The sequence below is a fragment of the Zingiber officinale genome, chromosome 7A (genome assembly GCF_018446385.1).
Source record: "Zingiber officinale cultivar Zhangliang chromosome 7A, Zo_v1.1, whole genome shotgun sequence".
NCBI classification, from domain to species: domain Eukaryota; kingdom Viridiplantae; phylum Streptophyta; class Magnoliopsida; order Zingiberales; family Zingiberaceae; genus Zingiber; species Zingiber officinale.
Genome location: NC_055998.1, coordinates 14729418 through 14741294, shown reverse-complemented (window position 1 = coordinate 14741294; position 11877 = coordinate 14729418).

The following is an 11877-nucleotide window of genomic DNA, read 5'->3' as shown; positions in this document are numbered from 1 at the left end:
AAGGAAGAATTATAAAAAATCTCCATGTTGGACCTGATATAAAATTATATTAAGCTCAACGTGAACTTGATATGGAATGATATCACCAGTTATCACTCAAATAGCTCTCAATGAAGTTAAATATCAACAGAAAAGTAATATAATACTTGGAAAGTAAAAACCAAGATCAACCAAGCAAATAACTTTTGCAGTTGACTGATAACAAAAAAGAAGCAAATTAAAGGATATTTTAAGTACAACATTCTCACCGACTACCTCTTGATTCCTATGTGACATTTTCCTATTTGTAGCTTCATAATACCGATCCCATAGCCTAGTAATCTCAAAATTCTTTGATGCAATTTGAGGTTCCATTTCCATCTCAACTTCAGCACGAGCAAAACCTCATATGACAGCATTAGCAATACATCGTGCAACAACAATCTGCTGGGACAATTCCGCAACAAGATTCACACTATGTTCTATATTCATATCCTCAGAGATGGATGGTGGAACAGGAAGGCTAAATCCTAATAGTGATAACTAATGGGACAGTCTCTGCCAGAGATTTTGAAAGTTTTACAATGATTCTTCAGTCTATGTCCGCTTCTATATCTCCATCAAGAGATGAAGCTTTCATCTCACGAAATTCAGCTTCAAGGTTGTTATAGGAAGATGGCGACAGTGATGTGGCATTGCTATAAATCTCTACAATAAATGATAAACATAAGCTAACTTCTTGTATAAGTTTAAAACTATAGCATCAGCTTACTTGGATAAAAATTAAGAAAAAGATTATAAGTTACCATGTTTCTATAAATAGTTTGGTTACCATTTTGCACGTCTAAGAGCTGAAATTGAAGTTCAAGAAACAGCATTAACCATCCAAAAAAAGAGTTGGTGTTATTTATGAGTAGCATCCTATTGCTAAATAACCTATCTGTTAGAGATGTAAACCAAAATTAGAATGTATTTTAATATCAGAAAACTAGAACTATAAAACAATCTACCCTTGAATTAATATGATAGAAAAATAGTAGTTTCCATGGTGTTTTTTTTTTTTTGTTCTTCTTTCCTTGACAAACTGCTTAAAAATTCATATTATTTTGTTATATCCTACTAAGAATATGAAATAGTATTTATGACAAATGTTGATATCAATGTATCCCATATAAAAAAATAGAAGCCATGTTATTGTGGTTGTTAGAATTGTACTCACTAATAGTATAACTGATCTAATAGAAGCCATGTTTTGTTATCTAATATGTTGATTGAGATTGCAGGTAAGTCCTAAGGTCACTTAGGCAAAAGTCCTAGCTGCGGTTAGACAAAGGAAAACCCCTAGGAGGCGGTAATCCTAGGTCCTAGGGGGTGGTAACTCTAGGCGGAAAGTCTTAGCGGGTCGGAGCTTTGGACAAAATCCTAGGGGGAGGTAATCCTAGGTTGAAATCCTGGTGTCGCGAACTGCGTTGAAGTCTGGACGGGTCGTGGACCGGACGTCCAGCATGAAGACCGGAAGCATCGGACGTTGAGCAAAAGTCCAGTTGGTCTGGAGGATCGAATTGGCAAAAGGTAATCTCTCCTGAGGGGAGTAGGTGAGGACGCGTTCCCCCAAAGAGGGAACAGTAGGCGTCGGTTCAACCTAGGGTTTCCGGTCGAAAATTCGAAGTCAAAATCGGACAGTCCGAATACTGTCAAACTTGAGCTTCTTATATATTCTGTTTTATTCTAACTCTGTTTTGCAAGAAACTAACAGTTTTGTGCAAGGCTAGAACTGACCGAGATCGGTCGACCGAACCCCCAAGCCAGCAGATCATAATCCCATAGATTGGACCAGGCTCGACCAGAGGATCGATCGGCTGAACCTTGGGATCGGTCGACCAAACCAAGGATTAGCGATGATTGGATCAGGCCAGGTTGATCGGGTCAGAGAAACAGATCGGTCGACCGAACGACGGGATCAGTCGACCGAACCCGGGATAAGACTTGACTAGATCGAAGCGGAGCGAGCAGATCGGGCGGATCGGATGAGGAGGAGATCGCCTGATCGGTCGACTGAACCAGGGGATCAGTCGACCAATTCGCCTCAGGTCAAAGCTTATAATGACCCGACCCTTTGGCCTCTTGGGCGGCCCTTGCGGCGGCCCACTGGGGGCCCCTTATGTCGTCGGCCCATTTGGCGACCTCTATTGTCGTCGACCGACGACCCTTGGTCGTGCCGTTACTCACTAAGACTTTCCACCCCTAGCCAGTGGATTTTTGCCTCCCCCAGAATTCGAACTCTAGACCTCCAAGCTTAAGTACTAGAGTTTATGAATCCTGATAACCAAGTGAGTCCTAGTGAGTAACGACACGGCCAAAGGGTCGTCGGTCGACGACATGATAGGCCGCCCAATGGGCCGCCGCAAGGGCCGCCGCAAGGGCCGCCGCAAGGGCCGCCCAAGAGGCCAAAGGGTCGGGTCGTTACAATAAAAAATAAAAAGCAGCCTTTTTATTGTGACGAACCGGCCCTTTGGCCTCTTGGGCGGCCCTTACGGCGGCCCTTATGTCATCGGCCCATTTGGCGACCTCTCATGTCGTCGACCGACGACTCTTTGGCCATGTCGTTACTCACTAGGACTTCCCAACCCTGGGCAGTTTTGGCTAGGATTGAACTCTAGACCTCCGGGCTTAAGTACTAGAGTTTATGAATCACGGTAGCCAAGTGGCGCCACTCACTTGCTGCAGATCATAAACTCTGGTACTAGGCACTGGAGGTCTAGTCAGTGGGCAAAATCCTTGTGAGAGGTCGCCAAATGGGCCGACGACATAAGGGCCGCCAGTGGGCCGCCGCAAGGGCCTCCCAAGAGGCCAAAGGACCGGGTCGTTACAAAGCTTATCCCAAACTTCGAGGATCTGGATCAGATCCATAAAAGCTATAAAAGGGGCTTCGAGCTGCAGCTTTAAAAAAACAACTCTAAAACCAGAACTCAAGTGATCTTCAAAAGCTGTGCACTGCTCCGAAGCATCTCGACACTCCGACGGACAACAACTCCCTTCTACATCTTTTGTACTGTCGGTATAAGTTTATTATTCAATACTTGTATTGCATAATTGTAAAAGAATTTTTCAGATTGATAGTGATTGCCCACCGAAAGCGATCTACGATCGCGGGCCTTGGAGTAGGAGTCGTCCTAGGCTCCGAACCAAGTAAAACCTTGGTATCCCTTGTGTGTGCTTATTCCGTTTATCATTTCCGCTGCTTTAACTCAAACTATTTACGAATACGAAAATTGTGAAAGCCACGAGCTCTATTCACCCCCCTCTAGCGCTTTCGATCCAACAATTGGTATCAGAGCGGGATCACTTTGATTTGGTGCAACCACCAATCAAGAAATTTTTCCGTGATTTTTTCAATTTTACGGAGTCAATCAGAATTAGTATAATTGCTATATTCCGATCAATTTTATCGTTCGAATCAATTTGTCTCGAAATCGGTGCAACACCACTCAAGAACGCAATTTATTCTTATTTCTATACCGCACTGCTAATCCAAGACCAAGTCTTGGAACAAATTTTTTTTCTCTTTGTGTGCAGGTTTTAAAATGACCCTTCTCAACATGCTTATTCCTGATAAAATAAATAAACAATCATCAAGCAATCTTATCTATTTATTAAAATAGTTTTCTGTTGGCTCCCCCTGGATCATAGCCTCGATATGGTCTATCAAGGTAGTAGATCTGATTCTTGGAGACCCAATATAGTTCAAGTCCAACTTGATTAACCAAGTTTGACTTGGGGACCCATGTTTGAACTATGTTTCTATTTTTTCTATTTACTAAGGATAAATATGCTTTGTATTTTCTTTTTGTTTTAAACTCAAGTCCGGATTTGTTGAAAACAGCTCGCTGTTCTCCAAGAATCAGATCAAGATTCTTAGAACCCAGGGTGAACCGTTCCAACATGTCCTTGAGTTCTTTAATTTGAGTTTTCAAATTAGAATTCTCTTCCTCAAGTAGTTGGACTTGAGTTGAGTTTCCAATTTGAACTGGCTCAGTTAAGGAATTCGAGTTAGTCACTTCTTTAAGGGACGTTACCTCCTTTAGGAGTGACTTGACCCGGACGTTGGATTTAGCCAACTTCTTTAATAGATAGGGAATTAAATTCTTTAATTCATCTAATTGAGTTTAGTTTTAAGGACCCAGGTATAAGTTACACTTGTTAGTTAAATCTAGGGGTTTCAAAAGGATGATTAAATATATAATTTCTTTGAGCGGCTCTGTCTAGGAAGTAGTGAATAATCTCATACCCAAGAAGGCCTAGTGTCTCGCCACGACCTGGGAACCAATCTTTGAAATACATATTTAATTGACAAATTAGAAAACCTAAGTTTAACTCAAATGTAAATTATTCCTTAGAAATAACATAACTTAAAGATAACTATCTCACAAAAATTACTTAAGATTACCTGATTGATAACGTAGAATCGGGTGAGATGGATCTAGGTTGAACTTAGTCTAAAAATAATATAAATTTAAATCAAACTTAATTAACTCTATAATCAAATGAATTAATCAAAAGATAAAAATTATTTGTAAAATCATTTTAAAAATTATTTGAACAAAAGTCATTTTAAAAATTATTTGCAAAAATCATTTTAAAAATTATTTAAAAAACATTTTTAAAATTATTTGTAAAATCATTTTAAAAATTCTTTGTAAAAATTATTTTAAAAATTATTTGTAAAATCATTTTAAAAATTATTTGAAAAATCATTTTAAAAATTTATTTGTAAAATCATTTTAAAAATTATTTGTAAAATCACTTTAAAAATCATTTGAAAGTCATATTCAAACGTATGTTAAATATCAATCTAAAATAAAGATAATTCCATCTCACACTCACTCATAAGTTGAACATGCTTGATAACCTAAAATTGGTGAGATGAAAGATTAAGAAAATATAAAATACCTATTATGTTTTTATATATTACATGCTTGGACTCTAGGATCCTAGGGATTTATTTTGACATTAATTAAGGGGAGTGAATGGAGTAAAGCCAAGTTTTGGGTTTATGAGTTAAACTCTTTGAAAAGTTAAAGCAAATCCAATTATTCTTATCCAGAAAAATAAGTTTTAAGCTTTAAACTATTTATTATCGTAACTAAGCTTTTATCAATATTTTTTAAAAGCAAAATTGTCTTTTAAATTTAACTAAGTATTTCAAAAAGGCTTTTTCAAAATTTAGCTAAATAGTTTTTCAAAAAGGCTTTTTTGAATTTAACCAAGTTTTTCTTCAAATTTTTTTTTAAAATTTACTAAGTATCTCTTCAAAAACCTGTCAAAATTCACTAAGCAATTTTTCAAAACTATTTCAAAATTAGCTAAGTTCCTCTTCAAAGTCAAAAATAGTTTTTCTTAACAATTTTACAAGAACATTAGTTCTAAAAAACTAAGCGTTTATCAAAGTTTTTTCCCTCTATTTAAAAGTTTATTTTTTAAACTTTTCATCTATCCTTTTAAAGTTGTTATGGATAAAACAAGCTAAGCCTTATACTCAACTTATCCTTTACTCTTTCGTTTATTTTTGATATATGATAAATGGGAGAGTATAGAAAATTCAAAGAAAGTCAAAGAAAATTTAAGATTTGAAATTCAAGGAGCCTTCATTAAGGGGAGCTTTGCTTCTTTTAAAGGTGGTGCTTTTACAAAATTTATGAATTTATGCTTATGGTAAGTAACATTTCCTTATGGTATCCTTCTTTTGCTTAACTTTGAATTTCGATTGTCATAATCAAAAAGGGGGAGATTGTTGGTGCGGGAAGCACCCGACGATCGAACCCGAGTTTTGATAATGGCAAAGGATTCAAAGTTAAGTTGTTTTGTTATCTGATATGTTGATTGAGATTGCAGGTAAGTCCTAAGGTCACTTAGGCAAAAGTCCTAGCTGCGGTTAGGCAAAGGAAAAATCCTAGGGGCGGTAACCCGAGGTCTTAAGGGGTGGTAACCCTAGGCAGAAAGTCTTAGCGGGTCAGAGCTTCGGGCAAAATCCTAGGGGGAGGTAACCCTAGGTTGAAATCCTGGCGTCGCGAATCGGGTTGAAGTCTGGACAGGTCGTGGATCGGACGTCCAGCATGAAGATCGGAAGCATCGGACGCTGAGCAAAAGTCCAGTTGGTCTGGAGGATCGAATTGGAAAAAGGTAATCTCTCCTGAGGGGAGTAGGTGAGGACGCGTTCCCCGGAAGAGGGAACAGTAGGCGTCGGTTTGACCTAGGGTTTCCGGTCGGAAATCCGAAGTCAGAACCGGACAGTTCGAAGACTGTCAAATTTGAGCTTCTTATATATTCTGTTTTGTTCAACTCTGTTTTGCAGGAAACTAACAGTTTTGTGGAGGGCTAGAACTGACCGGGATCAGTCGACCGAACCCCCAAGCCAGCAGATCAGAATCCCATAGATTAGACCAGGCTCGGCCAGAGGATCGGTCGACCGAACCTTGGGATCGTTCGACCGAACCAAGGATCAGCGATGATTGGATCAGGCCAGGTTGATCGGGTCAGAGAAGCATATCGATCGACCGAACGACGGGATCAGTCGATCGAACTCGGGATAAGACTTGACTAGATCGAAGCGGAGCGAGCGGATCGGGCGGATTGGATAAGGAGGAGATCGCCTGATCGGTCGACCGAACCAGGGGATCGGTCGACCGAACCCCTGGTTCGGTCGACCGATCCGCCTCGGGTCAAAGCTGATCCTGAACTTCGAGGATCTGGAAAAGATCCATAAAAGCTATAAAAGGGGTTTCGAGCTGCAACTTCAAAAAACAACTCTCGAACCAGAACTCAAGTGATCTTCAGAAGCTGTGCACTGCTCCGAAGCATCTCGACACTCCGACGAACAACAACTCGCTTCTACATCATTTGTACTATTGGTATAAGTTTATATTCAATACTTGTATTGCATAATTGTAAAAGGATTTTTCGGATTGATAGTGATTGCCCACCGAAAGCGATCTACGATCGTGGGCCTTGGAGTAGGAGTCGTCCTAGGCTCAGAACCAAGTAAAACCTTGGTGTCCCTTGTGTGTGCTTATTACATTTATCATTTCCGCTGCTTTAACTCGAACTATTTATGAATACGAAAATTGTGAAAGCCACGGCGCTATTCACCCCACCCTCTAGCGCTTTTGATCCAACAACATATGCTATTGTGATTTTAAAAAGAAGCAAAGCAAGTTCTAGAGTATCAATTGCTATAAGTGCCATCATACAAAAGGAAATATTAATAATAGACTTGAAGGTGGTTCTCACTAGATAATTTTATCTATCACGCTCAATCAATCAAGATATAATTCACCACCACACTTGTGACCAAATGCAAGTAAAATATTCAATCTTGCAAAAATATCCCTAAAACTCAATGGCCAAATTTAATTAGCTTTTATGATTCTCAAGACATTATGAAAGAATGCATAGGGAATTATCTCAAAACAAAACCAAACAAAGTCCTAAATGGAAAACAAAGAAAAGTGTAAAGTAAGAAAACAAGGTATGAAAGTAAACTACCCATGTATAAAAAAAAAAAAAAAATTAAAGAAAAGAAAGGAACAAACTCCCCCTTATTCCAAGCGACTCAAGGCTCTTTAGAAGAAGAATCCATGTTGGTAGTGGAATGGTTCTTCCTAGAGGTCGGACTTGGTTCAGGTGTAACAACCACTCTGGTGTTGGAATGATTTGCATTGAAGTATGAACTCCTTCCACCATAGCCTTCTTGAAAACTCTATCTGCAGATCGAAAGCGATTCAGTTGGAGTAGCCACTCCATAAACTTACAGTGACCTACAAAACTAAGGAAAGGAAACCCCTCCCGCATGCATGCAGGGTAAGAAAAAGATGAAACAAAATTAGTCTTTATCAAATACGTATCGAGAAACAAGTTACATCTAATGAAATTAATAATAGGCATCTCCATAGTAATTTCTAACAAATCAGTAGAAATACAAATTTTACATTGTTGAATGGTACCAGGAGGTTTTAGTGTTGGTTGATCCTAGGAATATCGTACCGGTTCCACTATATAAAAATTTTGTACAAGTGTCGAACCTTTCCTAATAACCTATTGTGTTCTATTGTGTTCTTTAGAAATTAAATTTGAAACGCAAACGGAACTTAACATTATTAACATTATTGATTCCAAATTTAACTTATCTGTTCTTAGTGATTTAGACTTGGATCGCAAACAAAGCTTAACATTATTGATCCAAATCCACCCATGTTACAAATTCAATTAAATATTAATTTCAGAAATCGGCTTCCAGGTTAAACATGGCGAGACACTAGGCCTTTTTGGATATGGGAGCAACCACCACTTTCTAGACAAAGCCTTTTAATGAAATCTAATATTTAATTTCCTTATATAACCCTAGGTTTAACCAAAGAACAATCGAATCATAAATTCGAAAAAAAAAAACACAAACTAGAATCACAAATTCGAAACCTAGAATTATATGTCTCTTCTGTTTGGAATTCATACAAAGAAAACTAGTATGATCCGGAAGATATTACTAGTTATACCTTTCTTTGTAAGCAACAACCTCTTGATCTTCTACCGTATTCCTCTTCTTATCTTGGACGTTGTGTGGGTAGCGATCTATCGAGATGAGAACCACCCAAACCCTTCTTCTTCCTTCTTGCAAGTTTCGGCCAAGCACCTCTCCTTGAGATGATGAGTTTCGGCCACCACTACCAAGCTCGAAGGGATGCTAGAAACAAAGTCTCCTTTCTCTCCTTCTCCTCCAAGCAAGATCCGGCCACCACCACTAAGCTCCAAGGGATGATGCCACCGACCACCAAAGAAGAAGAGAAGAGGAGAAGCAAAGGAGCAAGGGTCGACCACCACCAAGGAAAAAGGGAGAAACTATATCGATAGGTTGTAAGGTGAGGCACCTCTACCCCTCTTTTATATTCCTTGGTCTTGGCAAATAAGAAATTTAATTATAATTTAAATTCCCTTATTCTCCTTTCCGTTAGTTAATTAGGAAAATTTAATTAAACTTTCCTTTTAACCCTTATCATGGACCACATCACAAGCTCGAAATAAGGCAAGTTTAAACACAAAATTAAAACTTCCTTATTTGTTTGAAAATTTTTAAAATAAAATTTCTCTATTAATTTTCCCTGCATGGTTGGTTATAAAAGGAAACTTTATAAATTAAAATCTCTCTATTTAAATATGTGGATGATTTCCAAAAAGAAAAGTTATTTTTAAAATTAAAATCTTCCTCTCAATCTACAAATAAGGAAAGATATCAAATCTTTTTTTAATCTTTTGTAGAAACTATAATAGGAAAGATTTAATTTTAAAACTTTTTTAAAATTATGAACATGGTTACAAAAAAAGAAAGTTTTATCAAAAAATTAAAATATTCCTTTTAACTACAAATAAGGAAAGAATCAAATCTTTCACTTAATCCTTTTGTAGAAAGAAAAGATTTAAATTTTAAACTCTCTTTTAAAACCATGGTATTCACATAAGAAAAGATTTTAAAAATAAAATCCTTTTAAATTTCTTGTGGCCGGCCCGCCTTGCTTGCGTTCAAGCTAGGGCGGACCACGCTTAATCTCATCCAAGCCTTTATGTGGCCGCCACTTGCTTGGGCTCCTAGCATGGCTTGGCCGCCCACCTACGCTGCGTCCGAAGGTGGGTATGGGTGGGTATAACACTTTATAATTAAGAGGCTACGATAGGGACCGAGAGGAGGAATGATTTTGGTCTCAGGAGTGAAATTAAGTTTCCCGTGTTCGCCCCGAACACCCAACTTAATTTCATCAATAATAATTCATACTACTAAAGAATTATTATTGAACTACCACACCAATCTCAAATTACATTTTAGGCTCCTTCTTATTATGAGTGTGTTAATCTCCTGTGTTTAAGATGTCGAATGCCCACTAATTAATTGAGTTACTAACAACTCACTTTAATTAATATCTTAGTCAAGAGTAGTATCACTCAACCTCATTTCATATCGGATTAAGTCCACTGCAGGATTTAACATGAGAATCTTTATAAGCTCCTCTTGAGGCATTATCAACCTAGATTTGTAGGACACAGTTTCCTCTATAATCAACAACACACTTTATAAGTAATATCATTTCCCAACTTATCGGGCCTTTTGATTTATCGAGCTAAAGCTCACCCTTTGATAAGTCGAAGAAATAAATACTAAATATATGTGCTTGTTATTATATTAGGATTAAGGCACACACTTCCATAATAACTAAAGTCTAGTTCTTTATTAAGTCGTTATAAAATAACTTACCTTAAATGTTGTTAATCAATACACTCGAGTGTACTGGTGTAATTTTATAGTTAAGATAAATTAATACAAAATTACACTACCATTATACCAATGGTTTGTTCTATCCATCTTAGTCATGAGCTACTGTTTATAATTTATAAAGCAGATAACATGATCTTACGTGTGTGACACCACACATGTTATCTGATATAAATTAATTAAACAACTACACTTAGCATATAAATGTAGACATTTTTACCATGTGATTCTTTATTTTATAATAAATGTTTACAAAGCTAGGCTTTCAGTATACACTCTAACAATCTCTACTTATACTAAAAGACTAAGCTGCCATACATCTAATTCCCATCCCCTCCACATGCCGATCAAAAGCTTTTGCCGGAAGGGCCTTAGTGAAAGGATCTGCCAGGTTATCTGCTGATGCAATCTTGGCAACAACAACTTCTCCTCGCTTGACGATGTCTCGTATCAGGTGGTACTTGCGCTCTATATGTTTACTTGCCTTATGGGATCGCGGTTCTTTTGAGTTTGCAACTGCACCGCTATTATCACAATAAATTGTGATGATTTTGGACAAATCAAGAATCAGTTAAGTCCATTAGGAAGTTCTAAGCCGTACAACTTTTGGCTACCACATACTCGGCTTCCATGGTTGAGTCTGAAACACATTTTGCTTAACATTCCTCCATGATGGCTCCACCTCCTAAAGTAAACACATAGCCTGATGTAGACTTACTATTGTCCCTATCTGATTGGAAGTCACGAATCCGTGTAACCTGGGAGCATATCATCTGCTTGGTAAACTAGCGTATAATCTCTAGTTCTTTTGGATACTTGATATATGCTTCGTGATCCGATGTCCTTGTCGAGTTACTTTGATATCGCTAACCATGCATGACAAAGCAGATATCCGTCTCGTGTAACATAGCATACATTAGGCTTACAGCTGAAGCATAAGGAATTGCCTTCATGTCTTCTATCTCCTTTTGAGACATCTCTTTGAATAAAGCTTCTCCATATCGAAAAGGTAAGAAATCTTTCTTGGAGTTTGCATGCTAAAACGAGCAAGGATTGTATCTATATGAAGCTTTGAGATAGACACAACATCCTTTTCTTGCGATCCCTTATGACTTTGATCCCAAGAATGTGTGTACATTCTCCTAAGTCCTTCATATCAAATTGTTTGGACAACCATACCCTTACGTCCGATAACACTTTGATATGATTGCCAATTAACAAAATATCATCCGTATAGTACAAAAATACCATCACGTTTCGTTACACCTCTTGTATACACAAGACTCATCGGATACTGAATAAATCCATATGACTGGATTATTTCATTAAAACCGGATGTTTCAAGATCTTGAAGCTTGCTTTAGTCCATAAATGGACTGACATTCCCACACAACAAGAGGAAGAAGAAGAACTTGGGATTACCTTTTGAGAGCAACAGGCAAGTCAGGTGGGGTTGACCAGTGAGATACAAGCAGCAGAGTCAGCAAGATACGGGATCGGCAGAATGAAAGCAGAGTCGGCGGAAGGAAATGTCAAGGAGACGAACGAGAATATAGGCTAGGTTTTGTAATGCAGCCAACGTG